Below are 12,482 nucleotides of genomic sequence, written 5' to 3'. Positions count from 1 at the left end.
ACGCGACACAATAATGAAGATCAGAATAATGACAAAGGAAAAAGTATGTAGGTGGTTCAGATGTATGTCCTTCAAGAGAGCTTGTACATCTCATGAGATGAAGGACTTTTGGGAAGAATTACAAAAGCTGCTGAATGGGCAATTAATTATGGAGACCTGAATGCACATGTAGGAAATAAGACAATGTTACTAAAAAGTTCTGATGGTAGAAAGATGGGGAGGTCGAAATAAAGAAGGAAAGAGACTGCTGAAACTCTGCAAGAGAAATGGTTCAGTGACAGGTAACTCCTGGTCTCAGGAGATAGAGAGCCACACAGTAACGTGGTACAGCAGGAACCTAGCGCAGAAATCTTTGGCAGATTACATACTCTATGATTGGGAAACGAAGAGGGCTATAACGGATATAAAGATTCTACCACCTGAGGTATTGGACAGCGAGCATCAGCTACTGGTGACGAGCATGAGAAACATGAAGGAACAGAAGAAGGCAAAAAACCAGGAAAGGAAAATTAGACTATGGAAACTAAAGGAAAAGAAATTCGTGGAAGAATAACACAAGATTATAAGGGAAAGGTTACCAAAGGACGAACCAGAAACAGGAGACGAGGAATGGGGATAATTAAAAGTGCTATGGTATAACTGCGATAGCTGTATATAGAAGGAGAAGTGGCAGAAAACGGTGGGAGGAAACTCCTTGATGAAATGAAACAGTCAAGAAGATGGCGGGAAGGAATAACGATGCCTTTGTACAGTGGTCCCAGGAAAGGAGCGAATTAGCAAGAGAGGAGCATAAGAGATGGAATTAAGAGACAAATAAGACAGTGGTTGAGGAGAGAAGAAAGTGGATGGAAGAATGGACAGAGATGATGGTGAAGTAGCAGAGAAAGCAAAAAAGTACTATGTGGAATGCTGTAAAGTAAAAAGAGACGTTTGAGAGAAGATGCAACAATGATGAAAAACATTGTAAAGGGCAGAGGTTAATAATAAAGAGACACAGAGCCTTGCTAAATCCAAACAGACTTGGAGATGAGGATAACAACCTAAATGAGGTAGAAGTAAACTCTGGGAGGAGTGGGAGGGGGGGGGGCAGGACCTGACATGGGAATAAATTGAAATTGCACTGGGCAATATGAGAGGAGGAAAGGAACCAGGTGTGGATGAAGTAAGTGTCGAAATGATGAAGGCTGCAGGGGAGGTTAGGAAACAGAAGCTGTATAGTGTGATAAGGGTGGTATGGAAGGAGAAGAAGGCTTCAGAAGATTGGAAGATGGTAGTAATTGTCCCTATTTTCAAGAAAGGCAGTAAGGAGGATTATAGAAACTACAGGGGAGTCACACTGATAACATAATGTGCCAAGGAATATGACAGGATCCTGGAGAGCAGAATCTGAATAAGGATTGAGAACAAACTGAGAGAGGACCATCATGGCTTCAGACCGGGGACGTCAACTATTAACTTCACATTTGCAGTGACGCAACTCCAGAAGCACTACAATGAATTTGGGGAAGACCTTGTGATGGGCTTCCTTGATACTGAAAAGGCATTTGATAGCGTTTGTAGAAGAAAGGTCTGGGAACACTATAAAAGAAGGAAGTGGAAAAAGAGACAACAAACAGAGTGGAGGAGATGTATTTTGGAAGTCAGAGTTGGGTGAAAGTGGTAATGAAAGGATGGGTTCACTCCAGAAAACAAGTGGTGTGCAACAGATCAATGCATTGTCACCTCTTCTCTTCACTGTGCGCTTGGAAGAGATAATGATTGACAAGGCAGAAAAAAAACTGGAGAAGACAAGATAAAAGCAGTGGTGTTTGTGAATGACTTGATGATCTGTGGGAACCGGGAGGAGGAGATACAGGAATAGCTAGAAGCTTGGGAAGAAATTGTTAGACAGTATGAAACGAAATTTAATGTAAATAGATGTGAAACATTGGTTCCAATTACAAAGAAGAATAAGGATTGGAAATGAGCCATTGAAGAAGGTGGAAAGTGTCAATTACGTGGAAAGCATCAAGTACCAGGGAAGTGTGATAGAGAAAAATAGAAGAAATGAGAAAGAGATTATTGCCTCTGAGCACTATGAGACTCAACTTCTGAGGTCATTAGTCCCCTATAACTTAGAACTAGTTAAAACTAACGACATCACACACATCCATGCCCGAGGCAGGATTCGAACCTGCGACCGTAGCGGTCTCGCGGTTCCAGACTGCAGCACCTAAAACCACACGGCCACTCAGCCGGCAAATGAGAAAGAGATTATTGTATGTGGCAGAGACGCAGACGCATTCCTACAAAGTGTTAGGAGGCTGGTTTGGAACAAAGACGTCCGACAAAAAAGCAAATAAATAATATACGGAAGTTATTACATCCCAATATTATCCTACGATTCTGAAACATGAAAATGAAAATAATAGATGTATGCAGATTATGGGAAAAGTAGTTCCTCAGAACTAGGACAAGAGTAACAATGAGAGATAGGATGAGGCATGAAGGACTAAGAGAAATAGTGAAAGAGGAATCTTTGTAGAACAGTACAGAAACATTAAGATGGTACGGACACTTAAAGATAATGGAAAACAACAGGATTACCTACAAAATACAGGGAATGGAGATGCGAAGGAAACGACCAGCAGGAAGACCAAAGGACACAGCAAGACAACCAAAGGACAGATGGCTGGTAAGTGTGGAGGAGTGTGTTGAAAAAAGAGAAACAGACTGGACGCAAATGAGTATAGAGAGTTGATGGGAAGGCAGAGTTAGGTGGCGAGTTTTATGTTCCGGACAGACACAGCCTGAGGCTGGAAACTGCTCAAGGCGTTGATGATGCTGAAAATTACGAAACATTTTGTTTGGTAGTAAAGAAAGATATTATTGATTGTCAGGACATCAGGCGTTATACTGCTGACTTGTAGTTGTGTACAACGCTGACGGTAGAGGAAAGATCTATACTCTCTATACTAGAATAATTAACACTGAATCGTTGTATAAATGCTGTAATAAAAAATAACAGGATCACTTATTTAAAGAGCATTTCTGTAAAGGAACTGGATTTTGTAACTATACCAGTGAACATGCAATGCTTCGAAACTGCTATGTGTGTATGGGAATTGGATATACGACCTAATCACCTTCTTCTCCCTCTCTCTGTTCATCTCCTCCCCCCTCTTCCTCCTTCCCTTCTGTCTCTGTCTATCACCTGCTTCCCCTCTCCCTATCCACCTCCTCCACCCAACTCTCGTTCCTCAGCCCCTGCTCCCTTAGCTGACCAGATGTCAAAGACAAAAAACTGGGACACTTTTTCTATTACTTCGAAGTTAAATTTAGTACCACAGTAACACTTACCTTTATTGTCAGTTATCATAATATTTTGAAACCGATAATAGACCTATGATGATGTTGCAGCTGGAAAAGCCATATCAAGAACGTATCTTCATTTGTGACTTGGAAGGAAGAATTTAAGTACAATATACACAAACAAAATTCTTTTCTTCGAAAATAAAAAAGACTGATACACATTTTTTTGGTATAGTAGCCTCGATATATTTTCTGCAATGTTTGTCACTTACCATTTTAAATGGGTACAATTGGTTAATCCTAAAAACTATGTAATACTAATCAGATACAAATTACAGATTTCAGCCTAACATTTATCTTTGCTACATTTATTAGAAGAGTGAACTGATTCTAGCAGTTCCTTGTTATAAGATAATCATACAATTCTGTGCAAGATACACTGAAGCGACTTTTCACAATGATAATTGTTACCATTGTATCAAAATTAGCATGACCTTTTTCATCATGGCAATACATATTAACCAAACTGAAGCCCCTTTCTACTGCAGCATTTGTACCTGGCAGAAATAAAGCAAAATTAACAATTTTCTCTACATTTTCTACACAAACAATAGAAATTTCACGTTTTTTTTGATATGGCAGTGGATCTTTCTTCAAGAAGCACAGTCTCTGATATCCAGTATTTGATATGCTATTCCATTATGTTCTTAACATGTTTAAACACATCGAATAATGAATTATCATTGCAAGCACACAGAGGAATACCATATTGAGACAAAAATCTAAGAGAATCCTGAACCTTAGTCCAGTGAGGTAGATTGTCGCATTGAATCCAAAAGAGATCCTGAATTTCTGTCCACTTTTTATGTAATTCACATAGTCATCGAAAATGTTTCAAATGTTCTGAAGTCCTCCTTTTCTGTAAAAATTCCTTCTTCTACAAGATTTTTCAACAGTTCTTTAACTGCTGTTGCTAGAAAGTCTATTGACCTTTCTAGAAATAAACTTTTATATAAGATTGTCAATAAAATCAGAAATTTCAATAAGTGAGATATTTTGATTTTCAATTTGATTAACGGTAGCAACTAAAACCTCTAAGTGATCTCCCAAAAATCTCAACCATAATGGCAAAGAGCTATTAGAAAAGGAATAGAGCGAAATTTAAGAGCAGTTGTCAAGGGACAAAAAGCATGACTTAAGTCTTTCAGACACATCCAGGGCACTGTGCAAGGCACGAATAAGAGACAGCCGATGTGTTTTGCTGTTTCTTAGCAGAGACTTATATTCACCTCACATCAGTTAGCAGACCATGTACTGCTGACTGAACACTATTGTGCAATATGTGAGCACCACAACCAACACCTACCAGTGATTTACTTAATTTTGCTTGAAGTGTCTGGTAAACATTCTGTGTTCCATTGCGGTTGCCTTACTCAAAATTGGTATTTGCAGAAAATGCAAGCACCTTGCCCATTAAACCACATTTTGTCAAAACTTTTTCAATAAAATGAATTTGTGTAGCAGCTATTTCGTTTAGAACATCTTCAATGTGCAACATTTTATTTTTATGCCGAAACCAGGAATGCAGTATCGAACCACTAATTTTCATTTTTCTGCGGTTTAATGGATCAGTCTATAATGAAACATAATTTGCTTTTTGTAATTCATTAGCTATTACCATAAGATTACATGGGAGGCAAACACATTAACAACAATTGCTTCACTTTTACTCCTAGCACAACATTTATAGCTGCTGAAAAGCTTATGGATCAAAGAATAAGTACCGTACAATGATTTGATCGAAAGCTAATTTGAAAGCCATGATTGTGATAGACTGCATGATAAGCCAACGTACCTTCTTTAGCAGCCAGTTTTAAATATGGCATTCCTGGGGTGGTTCTCTTAGAAACGAATTCATCTTCTTGCTACTTGTAGAGGTCGATGACGCTTCCTTGTGCTTTTACATATGGAGACGATCTTTTATGTCGCTTCTCCCACTGTGATCTATTGAAAACACCGATGTGCATACTGTACACTCAACTTCATCGTTTATATCTCTTTCTGTAGAAAATGGAAATTTTTTGTTTGACGTTTCATTAAATGAACACTTCCGCTTGGGCATTTTCATCAGACACCACATTTTCTGAGTTTAATATTCACATTCACTGACTGCTAACGATAGTAGACAGTAACTTTCCCCTCACAGTTGATGAATCCACGACTTTCATTTTTAAGTGAGAATTGGCGTCAGTTGTTCCAAACACCAGTAGATCGAAGCTTTGTCACTTGAGTGAGTGAAACTTGCTAACAATGCGCCGCCATTTCGTTTAACTGCTGACTGCTAGGGCAAACAGGCATACGTGCCGAACAACATTCAATAAGTACTACTATCACATGCAGCATCGCTCACATTCTTCACAAAATTAACTTTCATACAGCTACAGTTCCATTAAGAGAAATGGCTTAAGTGATGCTTCTTTATACTTCCTTTTGGAAGATCGGCAAGTTAGAGGCTTTTGTTTTCAACATATCCCTTCCTCTTTCTTTAGGCATAAGACGGGTTAAACCAAATATGGTTGATATTGTGAAAATACATTCCTGTAACGTCCTACACTAGGAAATTTGTTTTTAAGAAATAATTCAGTAAATAAGAATTATTATTGTATGCATTTTATTTCTCAATTAAAAACTGGGACGATTAGCGTCTCGAATGATTTTCTCGAGACACCGGGACATTTACATGAAAATCGGGAGTGTCCTCGCAAGGCCTGGACGTCTGGTCTGCCTGTTCCTCCCTCCCTCCCTGCGTGCATGTCATTCTTCCACCTCTCTATGCCCATTTCCTCCCCCTTCTCTGTTCTACCCCTTCCCATACTATCTCTGACCTTGAGTCTTGTTTACTGTTCATGCAAATTATACCTATATTGGGAATTAAAATCGCTTATAATGAAATCGTTTGGGATCATTGATACACAGGATATGGGAGAGATCTCTTTAGCTGTTGGATATTTGAGGCTAGTAGTTTCAATTACAATATTTAATCTGTGAAATGGTAGGATTAAAAAGACAGCCACAATTACAACGTTCCTGTTTTCTGTTAAAACTAACAGCGAGACAGGAAACAAACCAGGGCATTGTTGTGTATCCATTTTTGTGTAATATTGTGTTCAAGGAGGAAGAATGTATATATGGGCGAAATTTTTTTCTGATTGTTTAAATGCCCTTCTGGCGCACTTAAACTGACTTCAAGAAAGTAAATGAAACCAAAACTTTTTACAGCACGGCACGACATAGCACAGCACATGCTTTTCACAATCGATTTGAAGAGAAAACCTGCAAACTGTTATTTTATTTATTTATTTATTTATTTATTTATTTATTTATTTTAGTAGCATACCCTATGTCAGTCGGAATATGTATTAGAGTAGTGTGTAAAACTGGAAGGAAATCGGTCAAGGACTTTTCGAGATATTTGGTAACAACATGTCCCCTTTACATAATACATATATAAACTGCCAGACATACTAAAAAATATGTAGCCTGTGTCCACCCAAATGTTTATTAGAGCATCATGTAGAAATTTTCAGTAAATCATTTTAGAGATTTTTGGTAAAGTAATGACTATTCTTTATTTAATACCGTACTACAGAATAGGTATACATATTTATGTAGCACATAAATTTAAAAAAGATATGTAGCCCATGTCCATCTGTATCATGTAAAGATTTTACGTAAATCAGTCACATTTTTGCTAACGTTTCCCGTTTATATGTATGACCGATTTACTCTAAATTTTTACATGATGTTTTTGGTAAAAACTTTACGTGACAACTCGTCTGTATAATAGTATAGATAATTCGTGTTTCGGTAAGTTTAAAGAAGTGAATAGCCAGCGATATAGTAATATTGCGTCGGTAAAAAAAAATGCGATGAAACGCCATTTAATTGCAACCAATATTACATTCGAAAGGGAAAATATTTAAATTTTATTTTTTGGTTTAGTCCTAATATCGGTGTTGTGTATAATATCCAGTATTATTTTTACATAACAGGTTTTATGTAGAGATGAAGAAAACGTGTTTAAACAAATTACAACGTTGCTAAGTTGTTACATCATTTTTTGGACAAAGGTACCTAATCAAGTAGTATATCACAGAGAATTTGATTTTTAAAAAAATAATTTGTTACTGTTGTTGTTGTTGTTGTTGTTGTTGTTGTTGTTGTTGTGGTCTTCAGTCCTGAGGCTGGTTTGATGCAGCTCTCTATGCTAATCGATCCTGTGCCAGCTCCTTCATCTCCCAATACCTACTGCAATCTACATCCTTCTGAAACTGCTCAGTGTATTCATCTCTTGGTCTCCCTCTACGATTTTTACCCTCCACACTGCCCTCCAATGCTAAATTTGTGATCCCTTGATGCTTCAGGACATGTACTACCAACCGATCCCTTCTTCAAGTCAAGTTGGGCCACAAGCTTCTCTTCTCCCTAATACTATTCAATACCTCCTCATTAGTTATATGATCTACCCATCTAATCTTCAACACTCTTCTGTAGCACCACATTTCGAAAGCTTCTATTCTCTTCTTGTCCAAACTAGTTATCGTCCATGTTTCACTTCCATACATGGCTACACTCCATACAAATACTTTCAGAAACGACTTCCTGACTCTTAAATCTATACTCGATGTTAACAAATTTCTCTTCTTCAGAAACGCTTTCCTTGCCATTGCCAGTCTACATTTTATATCCTCTTTACTCCGACCATCATCAGTTATTTTGCTCCCCAAATAGCAAGACTCCTTTACTACTTTAAGTGTCTCATTTCCTAATCTAATTCCCTCAGCATCACCCGACTTAATTCGACTACATTCCATTATCCTCGTTTTACTTTTGTTTATGCTCATTTTATATCCTCCTTTCAAGACACTGTCCATTCCGTTCAACTGCTCTTCCAAGTCCTTTGCTGTCTCTGACAGAATTATAATGCCATCGGCGAACCTCAACGTTTTTCTTTCTGCTCCATGGACTTTAATACCTACTCCGAATTTTTCTTTTGTTTCCTTTACTGCTGGCTCAATATAAAGATAGAACAACATCGGGGAGAGGCTACAACCCTGTCTCACTCCCTTTCCAACCGCTGTTTCCCTTTCATGCCCCTCGACTCTTGTAACTGCCATCTGGTTTCTGTACAAATTGTAAATTGCCTTTCGCTCCCTGTATTTTACCCCTGCCACCTTTAGAATTTGAAAGAGAGTATTCAGGTCAACATCATCAAAAGCTTTCTCTAAGTCTACAAATGCTAGAAATGTAGGTTTGCCTTTCCTTAATCTATTTTCTAAGATAAGTCATAGCGTCAGTATTGCCTCACGTGTTCCAATATTTCTGCAGAATCCAAACTGATCTTTGCCGTGGTTGGCTTCTACCAGTTTTTCCATTCGTCTGTAAAGAATTCGCATTAGTATTCTGTGCAGCTATGACTTATTAAACTGATAGTTCTGTAATTTTCACATCTATCAACAACTGTTTTCTTTGGGATTGGAATTATTATATTCTTCTTGAAGTCTGAGGGTATTTCACCTGTCTCATACATCTTGCTCACCAGATGGAAGAGTTTTGTCAGGGCTGGCTCTCCCAAGGCCGCCAGTAAGTCCAATGGAATGTTGTCTACTCCCGGGGCCTTGTTTCGACTCAGGTGTTTCAGTGCTCTGTCAAACTCTTCACGCAATATTGTATCTCCCATTTCATCTTCATCTACATCCTCTTCCATTTCCATAACATTGTCCTCAAGTACATCGCCCTTGTATAAACCTTCTATATACTCCTTCCACCTTACTGCCTTCCCTTCTTTGCTTATTACTGGGTTTCCATCAACGCTCTTGATATTCATACAAGTGGCTCTCTTTTCTCCCAAGGTCTCTTTAATTTTCCTGTAGGCAGTATCTATCTTACCCCTAGTGAGATAAGCCTCTACATCCTTACATTTGTCCTCTAGTCATCCCTGCTTAGCCATTTTGCACTTCCTGTCGATCTAATTTTTGAGACGTTTGTATTCCTTTTTGCCTGCTTCATTTACTGCGTTTTTATATTTTCTCCTTTCATCAATTAAATTCAATATTTCTTCTGTTACCCAAGGATTTCTACCAGTCCTCGGATTTTTACCTACTTGATCCTCTGCTGCCTTCACTACTTCACCCCTCAGAGCTACCCATTCCTCTTCTACTGTATTTCTTTCCCCCATTCCCGTCAATTGTTTCCTTATGCTCTCCCTGAAACTGGGACTGATGACCTTAGCTGTTTAGTCCCCCTTAAACACCCCCCCCCCCAACCCTGAAACTCTGTACAACTGCTGGTTTAGTCAGTTTATCCAGGTCCCATCTCCTTAATTTCCCACCTTTTTGCAGTTTCTTCAGTTTTAACCTACAGTTCATAACCAATAGATTGTGGTCAGAGTTCACATCTGCCCCTGGAAATGTCCTACAATTTAAAATCCCGTTCCTAAATCTCTGTCTTACCATTATATAATCTATCTGATACCTTCTAGTATCTCCAGGATTCTTCCACGTATACAACTTGATACAAGCCGCCATTTGAAGGGAAACAGTGCGCAAACATGGTTCGTTCATGTGATGGTTTTAATTGTAAGAGTAAGAACGGAAGCAAAGACAAAGACGGAAACAATATTACATTTCACAGGTCAGTCATTTCTGGTTATTTGTTACTTTCTATTACTTGTATACAGTATTTTTCATTGAGAAATAATACCTAATGAGCGTTCGTTTTTGTTTAGGATTCCCCGTACAAATGATTTTATAAATCGGAAATGAATAGCTGCTACTCGGAGAGAGAACTTCCAACCGACAGGAAATCATTTGCTGTGATCTCTTCATTTTGAAGTGAATTGTTACATGGAAAATTATATAAATAGACGTCAACTGAAGGTCGATGCTATACCGACAGTATTTGGATTTTCAACTCATTTGAAAAAGGTATAGTGTTCTGGAAATCATGCAATATGGGCTTAGGTTAAATAGTGTGGAAATACTGTCAGTGTGTATAATTTTGAACGTTCCTTTTCCAGGTTAACAAGGCAAGGAAACAGCCAAAACCAAGAAATGTTGAGACAGCAGAAAATGAGTGCATGGATGAACATGTTTCTGGTTATACTGGAGACCATAATTATTCATTTCCATCAAGTCCAAGTAAGCTGAAGGAAAAAGTTCGAAAAAATTGAAGAAAGGAAAAATTGGGCTATGAGGGCTGTATATATTACGCCAACAGATTCAATCATTTTTTATAATCATGTAGCAACGTAGGTTGCAATGTATTTCAAACACATTTTAACAAAAGAATATAGTGGCAAATAGCTTACTATCAAAACCAACAAATATAATTTAACTTAAAATGATTGTCTTATTATTTATTAATACACATTTTTTAACCTGAACTCCAAAACAGTTGCCAAAGACTACTTTAAGCAAAATAAAATTTTACCAATTTGTCGGTGGAGGACCCCAACTCTCCTTTTGTTGGGCGATATTCCATCCCCCCCCCCCCCCCGTTAGCCCAACCTACACCCCCTTGACCGACTTCTAGAATCGCCTCTGACTTATAGGGTGACTATAAGCACAGTATGTTATGGGATTGTCCATGTTTTGTTTAAGTGTCCTGTTGTCCAGACAAATTTCATACAGTTCATAATATTACTGTCTCTTTTTTATTAATCACCCCATATCTATAGAAATAAGGTTGTTTTAAGTAACATGTAGTATAACCAAACAGACAAAAAAAAGTGGTCATACCCAAAGAACACAGATAATACCCTCTTTGATTAAATCAAACTAAATGAGGTATGTAATTTTCAACTTCCTTGCATCTCAAGACACTTATTGCAAGAATTTGCAGCTATTTACTGTGTTATGCTAGCTTTACCAAGCATTTATGCTGCTGCAAAAACAGTGTTCCCTACCACAAATGATTTAGTGCGGAAACTGTTGGCGAAATACCAAGGTCTTACTGTCAGGATAGTTATTGTGTTGATTTTTATAAAAATTTTGTTTGAAAATATCAGACACCTGAATGACATACATTCTTTTGCAAAATACAGGACGCTTCGAAATTCCCGTTACAGACTTCTAGGACCTGTAGAGGGGTGTGAGTATATAATATTTTGCATAGGAATGAATGTCCGGAAATACGTTCCACATCATAACTGTTACCGTGAGATTGATCAACGGAACACTAACTATCGTTTCCCTTCTAGACAGTTTCATTTCACATGTGTAACGCGTCCATGTTTATTGCGGGAAAGAGGAGATTTCTGGAATTTGTTGTCCTGGTATGCAGTACAGTAGACATGATGACATGTACAATGTTAGACATTTACCTGATGTCAGTTACCGTCGTAGGCAAAGTGTAATTTGCGAGATTCTTGTAGAGACAGAGGAAGAGCTGCTGGCACAAATTCTGGCGGCTGTACTAGAAACTGGAGAGACCAGGTGGGATGGAGAGTGTACCAGAACATGCTCCGTAGGTACAATGTCTGTAACAACTTTGGCGGTCGCCACATCGAGCCACTGTTGTAACGCATCAGTACTGTTCTGCACGTACAGCATATTGGGTTCTTTTTAATTTCGGAATAATGTCAACACATAATGTTCAAATGTTAATACAAACAAATGTGCATAAATGATAATGGATCTTTCGTTAGGTTTTCTTTTGAATTGTTACTTAATAACCGTACTCCGGCACACCTAATTCAGTTCCTCAAGCAAAATTGGTTGAGTTAAACATCTGAACTGAAACCGTTGTGGAAAAGAAATGGTACGTTGCCGGACATGGGTTCCTATTCACCCCCCTCTTCAAATCCTAGAAGTGTCTAACGGGAATTTCCGAACACCGTGTATAACGAAAAATATTTTTCGGAAATTTCCCACATCGAAATTTCCAGGCCAAGTGAGAGTGAGGAATATGTAGCTGTCACTGTAGAATATGTTCTTTACATTTTCAAACAGATGAAAATCGAATGGACCCAAGTCGGGACTTCATGGAGGACATCAATGACAGTGAACCCAAGGCGATTGATTGTTGCAGATATCGCAGCACTCGTATGTGGTGTGGCATTATCATGCAGAAGAAGAGGGTGCTCCCTGTGTGGGCAAACTCTTTGAATTCAAAACTTCATTGCAGCATGT

General features: G+C 38.3%; 1 long non-coding RNA gene across 1 annotated transcript in view; it reads left to right on the top strand.

Annotated features, from left to right (window-relative positions):
• LOC126271709 (uncharacterized) overlaps positions 1-10,667 on the top strand; it is a 54,522-nt gene extending 43,855 nt beyond the window's left edge. The window contains exons 3-5 of the long non-coding RNA XR_007549148.1: positions 9,833-9,984; positions 10,079-10,277; positions 10,370-10,667. This is a non-coding gene — a long non-coding RNA (uncharacterized LOC126271709). The remainder of the gene's footprint in view (positions 1-9,832; positions 9,985-10,078; positions 10,278-10,369) is intronic.
• Positions 10,668-12,482: the final 1,815 nt, after the last annotated feature.

The sequence above is a fragment of the Schistocerca gregaria genome, chromosome 1, assembly GCF_023897955.1.
Source record: "Schistocerca gregaria isolate iqSchGreg1 chromosome 1, iqSchGreg1.2, whole genome shotgun sequence".
Taxonomy (NCBI): Eukaryota; Metazoa; Arthropoda; class Insecta; order Orthoptera; family Acrididae; genus Schistocerca; species Schistocerca gregaria.
Note: the sequence above shows the minus strand (reverse complement) of the source record. Positions and strands in the feature narration are given on the sequence as shown.